The 17,896-nt window shown below is 42.1% G+C and overlaps 1 protein-coding gene across 1 annotated transcript in view; it reads right to left on the minus strand.

Annotated features, from left to right (window-relative positions):
- LDLRAP1 (low density lipoprotein receptor adaptor protein 1) overlaps window positions 1-17,896 on the minus strand; it is a 632,547-nt gene that overhangs the window by 80,353 nt on the left and 534,298 nt on the right. The gene's annotated exons all lie outside the window — the stretch shown is intronic.

Genomic DNA, 17,896 nt, shown 5'->3' on the forward strand with positions numbered 1-17,896 from the left:
AATGGCTGAATTGGCACATCACACTACACTGAAGCCGAGCAAGCGGCATTATGGCATAGCATGTTATCTGAAAGACAATAACATGTTAGAAGGCACTTTGGAGGTCTTCTAGTCTAACCCCTTGCTCAAGCCTGGGAGAACTTACACCCATGATGGTGAACCTATGGTATGTGTGTCCAAAATGGCATGCAAAGCCATGTCACCTGGTGACGGGTGTTTGTCTTCTGGGTTTCTGGCACACATCCACGAGCAACAATCAGCTGTCCATGTCCAGTATGCGCATGCCTGCAAGCCAGCTGATTGTCGGAGGCGCATGCATCCCAGAACCTAAAAGTTCAGCTTTTTCGGGACGCCATCTCCGCGCGCACCACTGTGCCGAAAACTGGCCTGTATGTGTGCTCCGGCCAGCAGATCGTTAGGCACGCTTGCACGCTGGATCACGGAAGTTCGGCTTTTCCAGAGCGTGGCCTTGATGAGTGCGCGCGCGTGCAACATTTCCGCAGAACCTGTTTGGCACTTGGTGCCGAAAAGTTAAGCCATCGCTGCCCTACACCATTTCAGACAAATGGCAGCTCAATCTCTTCTTAAAAACCTCCAGTGAAGAGGCTGTGGAGCATTTAATAGTCTCTTCAAGAACCTTGTGCAGTATGAAGGAATGTATTCCAACAGTTGTGTTGCACAACACACCAGCAGCAGCCTAAACAATTTGACAAGGTTGATGGTTCTCCCTTGGACTGAAGTGTGTTTACTGTTGGAGACGTTGTATAAGAACCTTTATGGAAGATCTCCAGAACGGGAATGATTGCGAATGGACCACTGGGCTGCAGCGAAGAAGAGTAGAAAGGTAAGATAAATAAAAGATACTTTGGTTGAAAACAAGTCTGGCCATCGCGCTTCTCAACAAAAGGCAGTCTTAGTCATTTTCCTTTTTATAGCTGCGCCAGAGGTTGCTAAGTCCCGTTTCCAGCCTGCCTTGGCATTGTTGGGGATTTGTTCTGACAGCCACACAATTGTTCAGGGAATCTGTTGTTGTGTCTTGTCCCATCTATCCTCAGGGCGGGTCACGTGCCGGAGAAAGACACGCTTCAGAGGAAGCCATTCAGTACGGTTACATAACAGGAAGATGGAGGAAGGACGGAAGGAGCATCGGGGCATCCAAAGCAGATGACGTGGTTACCCCCGGAGGGGTCTTTGCAAAGCTCCTTTAGCGCTTCTTAACTCTTGCTGTTCTGTGCAACCGTTCCCAGACAGGCTTTCATTTCACATAGCATTCTGCTGTTTACTGGGAAAGGCTTTGCAGCTGTAGGAAAACACCTGAGAATCTGAAATAGACTGTTTCTTCGCGAGAAACGTCCTCCTCAAGGGAGACAAAGACGCCTGCTAACAAAAGCTTTGTTCTGCGCTGTGAACATCGGCCTCCCTTTGAGAGCCAGTCTCCACAGGTCTTTAAAGGCAGCAGCAGCATCCTCTGGAAGAGAGAGGTTTGGCTCTATCCAGAGGCCAAAGGAACAAGCCCTCAACATCTGGAAACAGACCATTTCTTTCCATTGGAAGATTTTCCTCTTCGAAAAAAATCCAACCTCCAAGGAACGGAGGAAGCCTGGTGATAGTGTACCCATAACTCCACTCCTTGACTAGTGCTGCAATGTTGGGACTCTTCTCCATTTTTATTTACCGTATTTTTCGTAGTATAAGACGCACTGGAGTATAAGACCTACCAAGATTTTGAAGAGGCCAAATAAAATAAAAAAGTTTTTTGCACTCTGCAGACCACCAAAAACGGCCCAATTTTTGCGAAAACGGGCCCGTTTTGTTTTCCAAAAAAAGGCATGAATAGCCTTTAGGAGGCTTGTACAGTGCTCTTAGGGAGTGGGGGCCCCCAAAATGAGCAAAAAACAACCCGTTTTTTGCAAAAAATGGCCCTTTTTAAAAAAAATGGCAGGCATAGGCTTTAGGAGGGTTATAGAGTGCTCCTGGGCGATGGGATGGCAAAATTGAGCAAAAAATGGCCCATGTTTTGCTCATTTTTGCCCTCCCCAGCCCCCAGGAGGACCCTGGAAGCCTCCTAAAGGCTATGCATGCCATTTTGGTGAAGGGGCGGGGTTTCTGGAGGCAAAAAAAATCTGTATTCATTGTATAAGACACACACAGATTTTCAGCCTCTTTTTAGGGAAAAAGGTGCATCTTATACTCCAAAAAATATGGTATTTATTTATTTTGGATAGGAGTAAAGGGAGGATAGAATTTTTAAAAGTTAAAATTGGTGCCTTGAGCTTAAGAGGTTGAATGTACCTCTTTTTAAAAAAATAATAATAATACAAGCATTGTACTAACCATGGGTGCCTCTCTTTTTGACAGCATGAGCTTGGGTTGCTCTGAGCTTGCAGGTTATGATTGGTGAAACATAGTTTGTACTACAGCATGTAGTGTGAACCCAGTCCATATTGGTTCACAGGCAGTGGTGGGATTCAAATTTTTTTACTACCAGTTCTGTGGGCGTGGCTTGGTGGGCGTGGCAGGGGAAGGATACTGTAAAATCTCCATTCCCTCCCGATCAGCTGGGACTCAGGAGGCAGAGAATAGATGGGGGCAGGGCCAATCAGAAAGTGGTATTTGCCGGTTTTCTGAACCATTCAAAATTTCCGCTACCGGTTCTCCAGAACTGGTCAGAACCTGCTGAATACCACCTCTGTTTATAGGTAGTCCTCCACATGATCACAGTTGGGAGCAGAATCTACATTGCTAAGAAGGCGGTTCTTACGGGCCTGATTTTATGGCCTGTTTTTCCACGATGGTTAAGCAAACCATTGCAAGTTGTTAAATGAGTCACACGGTCATTAAGCAAATCCAACTTTCCACATTGACTTGGTTGAGAGCCAGCTGGAAAGGTCCAAATGGTGCCCCAATTTTGATCGCGCGATGATGGCTTATAATTGATGGATGGCTTATATAATTAGGATATAAATTTAAATAGCTGTCCACTGTATGTTCATCTATCATGGTATGGCAACGGTTGGATTTAAATAGCAGGAGCTATTCATTGATTGCATTGGCTTATATGAAATCATTCAGGTGGGGGAGAATTTCTAAGTAGAGAAGAATTATGGAACCATAGAATCGTAGTCCTGCTTCAAAGCTGGAAGATGAATGAGGAATGCTCCATATGCATTCTGCGGCTACATGTATAATCTTTATGTTCCATTAAAGCTACCATCTGTCATTTCACAAACAGAGACGCCCGTGTCTTCCACCCTTCTGCTCTTGCTCCCCAATTTTATTTTTTGCTGTCATCTGTCTGTCTATCATCTATCCATCCATTCATCCACCCATCCATCTCCAGCTGCTTTATTCTTGGCCTCTGCAATTTCTTTGCTGTCTCGAATGACAAAAACTGGCCCTGGTGAGCGTGTCGGATTACTCATACAAAGATGACCTACTAAAACTCGTGAACGTTTAGCCGGCTGCCTTTTCGTTCTGTAGCCTCAAGCACAAAAGAAAGGAAAGGAAATGTATGCATCTGGTCGGGGAATGGGATTTATGCAAGCAGCAGATTTTAAGAAGGGGCAGCACTTCGGTCACCTCATTATTTATTATTATTTATTTCGTTTGTCAAACATGTTATGAGATAACAGCTATAAGTATAAACATGGACAGGAATACAGGAAATGAGTACAAATAAATGGGGACAATAGGGCAGGGATGGTAGGCACGCTGGTGCCCTTATGTACGCCCCCTTACAGACCTCTTAGGAATGGGGTGAGGTCCAAGTGAGACAGTTTAAGGTTAAAGTTATGGTGGTTTGAGGCTCTAACAACGGAGTAGGTAGAGCATTCCAGGTGTTGACCATTCTGTTGCTGAAGTCGTATTTTCTGCAATTGAGTTTGAAGCGGTATACCTTAATAATAATAATAATAATAAATTTGAATTTATTAGCCGCTCCCTCTCCACACAGGACTCGGGGCGGCGTACAATAAAACATATAAAAACATAAAGACATATGTGCAAACACATAAACATCCAAATACACACATATACAAAGACTTACATGCACGGAGGAGGTAACAAATTACATCCTTAAGAATGTAATTAAGAATGTTAAAAATCAGCCATTAAAATACCCCATTAATAAAAACACAATTTAAAATTCAAAAGGACTGTCAGGAGGAATAAGAAAAAATTACGGTTGAGCCAGGCCAGATAATTGAAAGAGGTGGGTCTTCAGCTGTACACGGAAGGAGCGGAGATCGGAAGAAATCCTGATGTCACGGGGGAGGTCATTCCACAGGGCTGGGCCCATCACAGAGAAGGCTCTGCTCCTGGGTGTCGCCCCCCGACACTGTTTAGTGGACGGCACCCGAAGAAGTCCCTCTGTGTGTGAGCGAATTGGTCGTAGGGATGTATGGGGCAGGATGCGATCCCGCACAAACCTTGAGTTTGTATCGATTGTTTGCCCCTATATTATTGTGGTTGAAGCGGAAGAAGTTGTTGAACAAGACATTGTAGCAGACAATGTTGTGTACTATGCCTAGATCGGACTGTAGGAGGCGTAGTTCAAGGTTGTCCAAGCCCAAAATTTCAAGCCTAGTAGCATAAGGTATTCTACTGTGAGCAGAGGAGTGGAGGACTTTTCTCGTGAAATACCTCTGGACTCGCTCAATTGTAGTAATGTCCGATATACAGTGTGGATTCCAGGCAGACGAGCTGTATTCGAGAATTGGTCTGGCAAAGGTTTTGTATGCTCTAATTTGCAGTATAAGGTTCATTATGCTTGCCATCTTCTGTTTTTGACCTCCCTCAATAGACAATCTTGATGAGTATGATCAGATTATTTTCGATCTTTGGGCTAATATTTACTGGTGTTTAGTTAAGTTTTCTTTGTTTTGTCTGCAGGCTACTGATAAAATCATCAAAGGTAATATTGAAACTTGGACAGCAAGATTAAGACACATGGATTCCAACTGCTAGAAATCCCCAGCCAAATTGCTGAGTGGGGAGTTCTGGGAGTTGAAGTCCACATGTCTTGACGTTGCCAAGTTTGAGAATCCCTGCTCTGTGGGTTCTTAGAGGATCAGATGAGGACAAATGAGGAGTCTAACTGGTTTCATTGCCAGATTTTGGAGTAAATGTAAGCGGTTTACAGAGTCAGCCTATTGACCCCAACAATCTGGGTCCTCATTTTACCCACTTCGGAAGGATGGAAGGCTGAGTCAACCTTGAGAGTTCCATCTTCCACCTCCTGGCAAACATTTTATTGGGGAATTTTTAAGGGTATTTTAATATTTGTATTTTAACTAAGAATTGTACAGTATATTTTTTACCTCCTCCGTCTACGTCCACGTCTATGTCTATGTCTATGTCTATGTTCATGTCTATGTATTTGTATATGGTTTTAACATGACTGTACACCGCCCCGAGTCCTGCCTAGGAAAGGGTGCGGTCTAGAAATAAAAGTTGTTATTATTATTATTATTATTATTATTATTATTATTATTATTATTATTATTATTATTATTATTATTATTGAGGCGTAGGGACTCGAACTGCCGAACTACAGCCAGCAGTCAGCAGAAGTAGCTTGCGGTACTGCATTCTAACCACTGAGCCACCACGCCGTTCCTCTCCTTTAATTAGCTCACCTCTTTCTGACTACCTACCCCATTACTTATTTACCTGCCAAGGTAAACCAACTTCAGTCAGCCCCATCCAACATTTCTGGTACTTTATTAAGAATTGGGTCCAAAACACCTGGGGGACATAATATTTTCCGCTCGTGTCACCTGTCCTTTATTTGAACCAATTTCTCCATATTGAGATACAGTTTTCCTGTGAAGTTGATGCAATACACAGATTGTTTTTTTTAAAATGCATATTGGAGGAAATGCATCATAAATGAAGCATTTAACATTATTTATTTATAAAACAAAAACAAAAATAGCACACAAAGGCCAATCTCTTATTAATCAAAACATCATGCTGAACGACGGAATTAAATTACTCACATTTAATGCAGTTTTCTTAATAATAGGAAAACATGAGAAATTAAACACATGCATTAGTATATAGTAATCCAAATATGTAGGTCTATAGTAGGCACTCCCTATTGTAAAATTCTTCTGGAAGTGGAGCTGTTCAGATCGTTGAATAAGCGGGTATCATTCCAGGCTTATGTTATTTATTTTTTATTGGTAGCAATAGTACTAAAGCATGTACTGCATTGTATAATACACCTATATTTAACTTACCACTTTGGGAATGAGACAGGAGAAGCAGACTAAGCAACTAATTAAAAGCATCATAGCAAACGATAAAACCATTAGGTATAACAATTAATTTCAGCCCCATTAAGGTGGATTATGATTGAATAAAAATTCAATTCTAAGCAGAACAGCTTAATTAGCTGAACAGAGAAAAGGGTCCCTTCATTGGATGGATCCTTATGAAAGCTAGATGGTTCTTGATCTGGGATACTTGCATTTGGATTTCTCCTGTATCGAACAGAAGGATGGACCACAGGGACCGAAAATGATCCCTTCCAATTCTGTGATTTTAATTTCAGTGGGTCTTCTTAGCGCTAATTTAGCTCAGTGATTGTGTGTCTGTGGAGCACAATAAGAAACTCCAAAAAGGGGCAGCATTGTTTGAAAATAAGGGACATGGCAAATTAGGAACAAATCCAACAGCTGCTCCAATTTACTCCTGAAAATGCAAGGGGGTGGGTCAGTGGTGGGATTCAAAAAAATTTAACTACCAATTCTGTGGGCGTGGCTTGGTGGGCATGACATGATTTGGTGGGTGTGGCTTAATGGCCGTGACAGGGGAAGGATACTGTAAAATCTCCATTCCCTCCCCACTCCAGGGGAAGATTACTGCAAAATCTCCATTCCCTCCCGATCAGCTGGGACTCGGGAGGCAGAGAATAGATAGGGGCGGGGCCAGCCAGAGGTGGTATTTACCGGTTCTCCAAACTACTCAAAATTTCCACTACCAGTTCTCCAGAACTGGTCAGAACCTGCTGAATACCAATTTTGGGTTGGGGGTCTCCCTCTCAGTATAAGGAATCTTCTTGATGACTTCAGATTTGAGAAGGGACAGAAGAATCCTTTATGTGTCTACTCAAAAGCAGATTCAGTGGGGGGGGGGGTTAAATAGCTTTGCAGTTAAAAATCTGCCCTCTTTTTAGTTGTTACATGTGGGAGCCACATTTTTAAAAGGTAAGAGGGTTGACCAGAGCTGCCATCTTGACTTTCTGGACTCCCTGCTGATGCCCCTTTTGAGAAGTAAATACTTTTATTATTCAACAACGTTTGTTTCTAATTAAATACACCTAGATGTAGTTTAAAATGAAATGTGTGTGTTGACATCTTCACTTGAAAAAGGAAGTTATGTTGGGATCTTGCTGAAGCCTTTGAAGTTAAAGTGGCTTTGGAGGTGGGGGAAGCGTTCTACAACGATATGAAAAAGCTTTTAATGTATTCGTTTCTTTGCTAATTGATATCTTAAACGGAACTGTGGCACGAATTCCAGAGAGGGCAGCTGGCTGCCTTCTCCACGGTCTTCACACACCACCAACCTTCCCTGCGAATAGCTGGAGTCAGTCCATTAAAAGAGGAATCAGAAATAATTTATACAATTGCCATTTGAAAGATTAAAATCAAGCAAGTCCCATCTTCCCTGTCTAGAAAGGGGCTCCTTTTGTCATACACTGGAGACTATACACACCATTAGTTTGATCACCGAAAGCCATCTGTCTTGGTGAGATAAACTTGATGTAATCCCTTGGGCAAAAGGGAGGACAATGTTTTCACTGTGTTGTGTTGCAGAAATCCAGAGAGTGAGATACAGGCTCAAACGTGCCTTGAGATCTGAATCTACTTATCCCAATTGCACAGGGATCAACTGAGCCGTAACTAGCTTCCAATTCTTCTAGAATCACCTGAATGAAAATATTTAACAGAGGTGTAGCTTGCTCACTAATGGAGAACTTGTAACTCTCCAAATATTGATGTTTTTCAGAGGAGAACTTGCAGCGCTTCAAATATCGCTGAACAACATCTACAGACCTTTTGAACTCACCTAACAAACCAAGGGAATCCCAATCTGAGGGAGATGGGCAGTTTAGAAATAGGATAGATGATTGATAGATAGATAGATAGATAGATAGATAGATAGATAGATAGATAGATAGATAGATAGATAGATAGATAGATGATAGATAGATAGATGATAGATAGATAGATAGATAGATAGATAGATAGATAGATAGATAGATAGATAGATAGATAGATGATAGATAGATAGATAGATAGATAGATGATAGATAGATGATCGATCGATAGATAGATCGATAGATAGATAGATATGAGAGAGAGAGAGAGAGAGAGAGAGATGATAGATAGATAGATGAGAGAGAGATGATAGATAGATAGATGAGAGAGAGATGAGAGAGAGAGAGATGATAGATGAGAGAGAGAGATGATAGATAGGTAGGTAGGTAGGTAGGTAGGTAGGTAGAGTAGATAGATAGATAGATAGATAGATAGATAGATAGATAGATAGATAGATAGATGATAGATAGATAGATAGATAGATGATAGATAGATAGATAGATAGATAGATAGATAGATAGATAGATGGATGATATATAGATGAGAGAGAGAGATGATAGATAGATGATAGATAGACAGTTACACCTTTGATCTGTGTTGAGTTCTTTTCTCTACAACAGCAGGGGGCCAAATGGCCAATTGTGAGAACAAAGGGAGAGATGATGCTGATAGCGCTAATGAGGACGCTCTTATCCTAACACTATAAAAGGAAGGTCATTCTCTCTCTTAGGTGTGGCTCTTCCCTACATATCAGCGGTGGTATTCAGCAGGTTCCGACCAGTTCTGGAGAACCGGTAGTGGAAATTTTGAGTAGTTTGGAGAACCAGTAAATATTACCTCTTGACTGGCCCCACCCCCATCTATTCTCTGCCTCCCGAGTCCCAGCTGATCGGGAGGGAATGGGGATTTTGCAGTAACCTTCCCCTGCCACGCCCACCAAGCCATGCCCACAGAACTGGTAGTAAAAAAATTTGAATCCCACCACTGCCTGTGAACCAATATGGACTGGGTTCACACTACGTGCTCTACCACAAACTATGTTTCACCAATCATAACCTGCAAGCTCAGAGCAACCCAAGCTCATGCTGTCAAAAAGAGAGGCACCCATGGTTAGTACAATGCTCACCAAGCCATGCCCACCAAGCCATGTCACGCCCGCCATGCCACACCCACAGAACCAGTAGCAAAACATTTTGAATCCCACCCATGCTACATATCCTTGTATGTGTTTGGAAATGCTACTCTTTGATCAAAGATTAAACGCTGCTTCTTTCTCAAGCCTCGGTTTAAGTTCTCATTTCGGCTCTCTTGGTGGGCTTAAACATACCCTCGGACCTTACAACAACAAAGAACAATAGAACATCCCTTAGTTTTCCCTTTTGTTCTTTTTAATAGAAACGAAACATTCAGTGACCTGGCTCCCAGCCTCTTGTTAACAGAAACCAGCAAAAGCTGATCCCGGGGAAAAGGCTACTAGAGTCTGAGGCCTATCTACCAACCCCATTAGAAAGGCCCTTGCCCTTGTTGCCATGGAGACAGAGAGCAGCTGTAAGGGGAGGTTGCAAGATGGCCATGACAGACTGTACCCACAGATGGATCAGATGGCATGGGTCTGCCTCAGATGGACAATGTCAGACATCAGATTTCCTGATGCAGCTTGCAGCTTGCAAGCCAAACGACCAACGTGTATCTTAGGGTCCATAAATAGATCATTCCCCAAGAAATCAAGGGCATCTCCAAACAGTGATGAACCTTAGCCTGCATTTGCATAAACTTTGCATATCTCAATTTATATGAATAGATGGAGTATATATATTTTTGGCGGTAGATTTATACATCATAGTAATTCCTGTCATTTTTTCTCCTTGTACATTTTTATTGGGTTATAAGGTTTTTGTTGTTAGTTGCAAAATCGTGTTCAACCCATCACGACCCCATGGACAACATTCCTCCAGGCCTTCCTGTCCTCTACCATCCCCCGGAGTCCATTTAAGCTCACGCCAACTGCTTCAGTGTCTCCATCCAGCCACCTTATTCTCTGTCGTCCCTTTCTTCTTTTGCCCTCAATCGTTCCCAGCATCAGGCTCTTCTCCAGTGAGTCCTTCCTTCTCATTAGGTGGCCAAAGTATTTGAGTTTCATCTTCAGGATCTGGCCTTCTAAAGAGCAGTCAGTGTTGATCTCTTCTAGGACTGACTGGTTTGAGTACCTTGTAGTCCTTGTCATACAAAATGAAAGATTGTTGTTGTTAGTTGCGAAGTCGTTTCCAACCCATCACAACCCTATGGACAATGTTCCTCCAGGCCTTCCTGTCCTCTACCATCCCCCGGAGTCCATTTAAGCTCACGCCAACTGCTTCAGTGACTCCATCCAGCCACCTCATTCTCTGTCGTCCCTTTCTTCTTTTGCCCTCAATCGTTCCCAGCATGAGGCTCTTCTCCAGGGAGTCCTTCCTTCTCATTAGGTGCCCAAAGTATTTCAGTTTCATCTTCAGGATCTGGCCTTCTTAAGAGCACGTTTTTAATTAATCCAAAAGTGTGTGGCAGAAGCAGTCAGTTTTCTCCAACCTGAGGGCCAATTGGGCATGTGGACTTCAAACACCTAGATGCCCTAGCCATTGTGGAGAATTCTAGATCTGGAATTCCATACAATTGGAGGGTCTCCAATTTGGAGAAAGCTGAATTCGATTGAAAGCAAACTTTACAATATTCTGGTTCAGTATAATATATATATGTATAGTTTTTAAACTTCAAATAAGACTTGAACTGTGAACAACTTTGCCTTTAGGCAAGGTTTCACAACCTTAACATATTTTAAATGGGTGGACCAACTCTCAAAATCAACTCCCAAATTCCAATACCAACTCCCTAGCCAAGTATGGCTGTTGTTGAGAATTTTATAAGCTAAAATTTACGTAGATGGAAATTACAAAGCTTTGGAAACACGGTGCTAGATTAAAATAGGGTTGATTGGTTTTTGTTTCAACTTATTGTGTACACACTGCCTTGGGTTGCCTCTTTTTTTTAAAAAAATATTATTAAACAGTTTTTTCAATTTTTTAACACAATTATCATCTTTGCAACATTTCCACATTGGTATATCTCCATTATACCATTTTTACCCGTACATGTATACATATATTTCTTTTATACATTTCCATCTACTAATATATTAATTCATCTACAATCCATCTTATATCCATACATATGTACTTAGATTTCTTCTATACATATTACTCTACACACACACACACACGTGTCTGTCTGTCCCTATCATCCATATCTATCTATCTATCTATCTATCTATCATCTATCTATCTATCTGTCATCTATCTATCTATCTATCTATCTATCTATCTATCCATCCATCCATCCATCTATCATCTATCTATTTATCTATCATCTATAACCTATTTATCTATCTATTGCAATAATACTTAGATTTATATACCACTTCATAGGCTTTACAACCCTCTCTAAGTTCTATTTCCCCATAAAATCTGGCAGGACAACATAGCACATGTTTCATCTCAATATAATTTCAGGCCACTTCTTTTTGTTAGCCATTTTTCTTTAACGGTAATGGATGAAAAATCTCTTGGCTTTCTCTGCTGGGTAATAATTTGGGCAGCAAGAAAGATGTTTGACTTTTTTTATACATCGCTGGGCTCAAACTGTGAGTGATGCCAAAATATATGTCTATAAGCTGAAATATTTTGCTGTATGCATTTTATGAACAATTTAGGGAAGAGAGAGTGAAAGGAGGAGGGAATGATATATAAGAAATATATATTCCTTAGACAGTTGTCAGAATCAAGGATAAACATTCAAATTCAATACAGTTATTAAAATAAGCACATGTTTAGCCAATCTCACTATGAAATTTATGATAATGACTTGGCTAGCCATTCAGTGAATTCTATTCATTTAGAATGCTATCTCTTGTCCAACTGCAAAATTATCTTTAAAAAATCAGCTAAGCCATTTTAAACAGCAAAGAAAGAAAAAACATTTCTGGTTTGTATAATAAGAAAGCATTCTGCTGATAATGTTTTGAACAATCCCTCCTGCAATAATGCTGAAAGCTATCCTTATATAACAGAACCCCATCTGAATACTTAGTCTTAGGAAATAAAGGTACAAGATATGCTGGAAAACCAGGATGCATAAAATATTTCCTATGGAAAAGACAAAAATAATTGCATATTATAAATTTTGGGTGGGAGCAGGTCACCTCAAGCCCCCCAGATCTTTGCAGCTCCTTTCCAAAATGTGTTGATAAAACAACCCCAGATGCTAATATGGTTTTCTGCTTCGTCTTTTTTTTTTTTTTGGTGTGAAAGTAGGACAGCAGCAGTAGCCTCAAATAACCTTAATACACCTATTTTATTTCTGCTTTAAAAAATCCGCTTGCTAAACATGTAAGAGGGCAGACTATTCTAACTGCCTTTGTGTGAAGTCACTCATTCTTAGTTTTAGCCTTTGTTGAGTGAAAAACAAAATATATCCCCAGCCACAGAACTAAGACGGAAGTTAAAATTAGGTTCAAAGAGTAAGACGCTCTATAGGAAATGGAAATGCGTGTTTCAAAAACTGAGTAACAGCCAGTGGCATATGCCTGACAAAGCTTTAGACCTAAGGGACTGTTCTGAAGGCTTTGATAGTGTTTATAAATACTTGGATAGTGGAGAAAGGTGTCTGCTTTGTATTGATCCGAATTCCTTGCATTGATTTAATGCTATATAGACTCATGCAAAATAATTTGCATTTTTTAAAACAGAATGTACTTCATGCATCCAGAAATTAATGCCTGAAGGACATGGAAATTTTTAGCTGCTGCTGAAAGGATTGCTGGTATACTACAACTTGTCTTATTTTTTCATGTTCCTATGCATGGAATGTAATTGCCTCTTTTCCAGGGCTGTGCACATGTACCTTGCCTTGATTTAAAATATTTTGCTTTTATTCTGCACTAAATACATTGTTAAAGTAGTAATGCAGCATCTGATAGGGAAAAAAATAACTTTTACAGATCCAACCATGTTACCATGCCTTGAAAGACAATCGTGGGTTTGTCTGTTTTAACAGAAAACGGAACTAATAAGTACGGTAATGGTTTCTTTTAATTGAGTTTTCACTCTATTTGCCACCCAGATTCCATGCTAGGAGGTAGATAGCCATCTAGATTTGGTAGAATAAAAATAAAGAAATCAAATCATAACGAAGACGTAAAAGGAATAACATGGGACAATGCAGCAGCGAGAAAAGAAGAGATACACTTTTATCAAAGGTAGCCAAGGAAATTGTGATCTTCACCATTAGCAACAGCACTTAAGACTTATATACCATGCTTCACAGTGCTTTTTACAGCCCTCTCTAAGTGGTTTACAGAGTCAGCTTCTTGCCCCCAACAATCTGGGTCCTCATTTTACCTACCTTGGAAGGATGGAAGGCTGAGTCAGCCTTGAGCCGGTCAGAATCGAACTGCTGGCACTGAGCAACAGCACTTAAGACTTACATACCGCTTCACAGTGCTTTCCAACCCTCTCTAAGTGGTTTACAGAGTCAGCCTATTGCCCCCCAACAATCTGGGTCCTCATTTTACCCACCTCGGGAGGATGGAAGGCTGAGTCAACCTTGAGCCTGGTGAAATTCGATCTGCCAAATTGCTGGCAGCCAGCAGTCAGCAGAAGTAGCCTGCAGTACTGCACTCTAACCACTGCGCCACGGCGGCTCAAATTTGTATTTATTATTAAAGCATAAAGAGCCAAGGAGAGGGATGTTCACAGTGAGGGATAAGGTCAAAAAAGTCAAGATGGTTGCTGCAGCTGCACAACCAAAGCCTCACTCTTTTTTTACTTGTGCTGTGCACATGACACAGGTTATACAGGAGCAAGGCTTTGACTGTGCAGCCAGAGGCATTATTTTGACTTTTTGACGTACCCTGCGGACACTCGCTGGCAAGGAGTCTATGAAGGAGAGCAGAGGCCTCCATACGCCACTCCTCTTAAAAGGTTACTGCAGATAAAAATATGGGTTGCTTTTCTGCTGCAGCTTCTCATAAAAAAAAACACATCAGTACTGCATAAAGAATGAAGTTAAATTTATGCATAGTTCGGGGGGGGGGGGGACTCTCAACTCAAAATCAAACCTGCCAGTTCTTTTGGCTTTTTTAGCACAAGGACGGTTAACTACCAGGTGCATTGCCTCTTTTTCCAAACATATATTTTTCTGCAATTTTTAGATGCCAATGGAGACACCCCGTTTGATCCCTGAAAGCGGCTGGTAACTATTAGCTACCAAAGATCACTCAATAATGATCTTGGCATCCATGTTTAGAATGCACCTCTTTAGCTATTAGCCAAATGAGACATTAGGGAGAAAAAGCACCTATCCTAGTGATGGTGAACCTTTTCGGCTGGTCTGTACCAGAAACCCAAAGACCAGCTGGCGGGCACATGCATGCTGGGTTTTTTGGCTATTTTTGGTCATTTTCAGCCCTAAAACAGCCTGAAAATGGCCCCAAAATAGCCACCCAAAAGGCCTGAAAATGGCCCAAAAAGCAGCCTGTTTTTTGGATGTTTTTCAGGATGTTTTCTAGTCCTCTGGTGCCTGCAAAGGCCAGCTGCAGGGTGCTTATGTGCCAGTGGTGGGATTCAGCCAGTTTGTATCTATTCGGGATAACTGGTTGTTAACTTTCTAAGCAGTTTAGAGAACCGGTTGTTGGAATAAATCTTATTTTGTTTTTTTCCCCACTTTGCAGGGCTAATCCTGTAAGGAAGGCAGGAAGGAAACATTCTGGTGTTGTTTCTAGCCTAATCTTTGTTGCCCCGTTTACAGAAACTGCCTCTCCCGTTAACCCTTATTACATTGTAACAGCTAAGGCGAAGCGCCCATCGATGTGAGTGACGTTGAGTTGGCCACGCCTACCCAGTCACATGACCACCAAGCCACGCCTACCCAGCTGGTCATTAGGGCAGAGAACCGGTTGTTAAATTATTTGAATCCCACCACTGGTGTGTGCATGTCGGAAACCAGAAAAGCAGTTGGTGACAGCACACATGCCCACAGAGAGGGCATAGGTTCGCCATCATAGCCCTATCCTGTATTACATTCCCATCCAGTGTTTCTCAACCTTGGCCATTTTAAAACAGGTTGGGTTTTTAACTCCCAGAATTCTGCAATTTGAAGTCTTCCTGTCTTAAATTGCCAAGGTTGAGTCCTCCCCTGTCGGCTTTCTATGATGTTCGTAATCCTCCCCTACCAAGATCATCAAAGCATCCCACACAAATTGTAGGATTGACCCCTCAAAAGCATCCTGCTATTCAGAAGCGAAGGAATGTCTAAGCTTCCCTTTAACTGAAGGACCAGGATTGATCCCCATTAATTCCTACAATCACAGATCAATCTTGCAAATGATCCTCCTTACAAGGCACACTGCCACCTAAGAGGAAGTCCTGCCTCATCTCAAAGAGATGAGGCAGGCTCGGTCCAGAAATAAACATTTAACCATCTCATCAGAAGGAGGTATTAATAATACAAAGGACTTTCTTCTGAGCTTGTTAGGCCTGAGCTTACTTCTTTTGTGCCTTGCAGTCTAATTAGAGACGAGGGAATTTTGTTTTATTTTTTAGTGCTTCGCCTAATCTCTTTAGACTCTTCTATTTTAGTTTCACAGCAAATGCCTTGTCGGAACAGGCTTTTTCCTCCGGTGTTGAATATTTCACAGCTTGTCTGCTTTGCCTGGCTGGGGGTGGGTGGGTTGTTGGAAAACAACAGGTCTCTAGTCTAGATCCAAGGTGAAGAAACCAATGCTCACACTTTGCAACAACTAATTAATGTGCTTCATGTCATTGATGAAGGTAGTGTGGAGGGTGGTAGAAACCCACTTTCACAGCAGCTGTTTGCCCATTAGAGAACAGCAGGAAGACCATGGGGTGGTAGACCCCATGTAACATTTTTAATGCCTTCCTAGACTGGGTAATGGTGAAGGAAAAGGGTATCACCAAAAGTAGGAGAGAAGAACCAGAGAAGAACCTGTTGTGGCTGGCCAGTGGAGCTGGCAGCAGAGTCAGCCAGTGAGGAGGTTGGGGAGGAACATGGGCCAGTCCTGAAGTCTGGGGAAGGCCCTGATGAGGGCTCTGCATTGGAGGCAGAGAGGGGCCGAGGGCAGGGGTGAAATCCTACTGGTTCAGCCCGGTTCGGCCGAATCAGCAGGGACGATTAGCATCAGTTCTCCGAACCGGTGGCAAAATTCCCTGGTGGCCCCGTCAATGCCCGCCTGGTCACCACTCACCACTTCGGGCCACTCACTTGGCCCTTCCAGCCGCTCGACCTGCCCACCCAATCCAAACGTTTCTCCCTCCATTCACAGCAAAGCTGCTACAGTCTGTCCCTTTAAGGTAGACCCAGGGAGGGAAAGGGCCGGGGGGGGGGGGGACAACAAAGGGAGCAGCAACTCCACTGTGAACAGAGGGAGAAACGTTTGGATTGTCTCTGCTGCATTTAACGTTGAATTTTGTGACAGAGACAATAGAATAGAATAGAATCCTTTATTGGCCAAGTGTGATTGAACGCTCAAGGAATTTGTCTTTGGTTCCTATGCTCTCAGTGTAAGCACATAAAAGAAGAATAAAATGGAATGGAATGGAATGGAATAGAATAGAATAGAATAGAATAGAATAGAATAGAATCTTTTATTGGCCAAGTGTGATGGGACACTCAAGGAATTTGTCTTTGGTGCCTATGCTCTCAGTGTAAGTGCATAAAGAAGAATAGAATAGAATAGAATAGAATAGAATAGAATAGAATAGAATAGAATAGAATAGAATAGAATAGAATCCTTTATTGGCCAAGTGTGATTGAACACTCAAGGAATTTGTCTTTGGTGCCTATGCTCTCAGTGTAAGTACATAAAGAAGAATAGAATAGAATAGAATAGAATAGAATAGAATAGAATAGAATAGAATCCTTTATTGGCCAAGTGTGATTGGACACTCGAGTAATTTGTCTTTGGTGCCTATGCTCTCAGTGTACATAAAAAGAAAAGATACATTCGTCAAGAATTATAAGGTACAACACTTAATGATAGTCATAGGGTACAAATAATCAATCAAATAATACTAGGAAACAAATATAAATCGTAACAAACAACAAAGTTACAGTCATACAGTCCTAAGTGGGAGGAGATGGGTGATAGGAATGATAAGAAGATTAATAGTAATAGTAATTATTATAATATAATTATCTAATTATTTATCCTACCGTGTTTCCCCCAAAATATGACATGTCCCAAAAATAAAGCCATGCCACATTTTTCAGGTGGGCAAAAATATAAGCCCTTCCCCGAAAATAAGCCCCTGGACAACCCCCCCCCCCTTCCAGCCAGGCAGAGCGCCACTCATCAACCTAGAGGTCTCCCGAAGGTGCCAAGCCATGGGAACTGTGGGGGTAAGGGGCAAAGGTGCTTGCGTTGCTTGGCGCCTTTGGGATACCGCTAGGTCTGTGAGTGGCGCTGTGCCCTTCTGGAAAGGGGGTTTGCTGGGCGGCTGCTTGTGAGTGTGGTCACTTCATGGCTGCTGTGTTGCACTGCTGCAACAGTGCAACACAGCCGTTGGCCCCTGAGGCTGTGCCCAGCTCTTTGGGAGCCTGCTTGCAAGAGAGCAGCCGCCCGGCAACCCCAAAACAATCAGCCCTCCCCTGATAATAAGGCTCAAGCCATATTTTGTGGGTCAAAAGAAAATAAGACCCTGTCTTATTTTCGGGGAAACGCGGTAGGAAAGTTCACACATTCT

The sequence above is a fragment of the Natrix helvetica genome (assembly GCF_964273705.1).
Source record: "Natrix helvetica genome assembly, chromosome: 9".
Classification (NCBI taxonomy): domain Eukaryota; kingdom Metazoa; phylum Chordata; class Lepidosauria; order Squamata; family Natricidae; genus Natrix; species Natrix helvetica.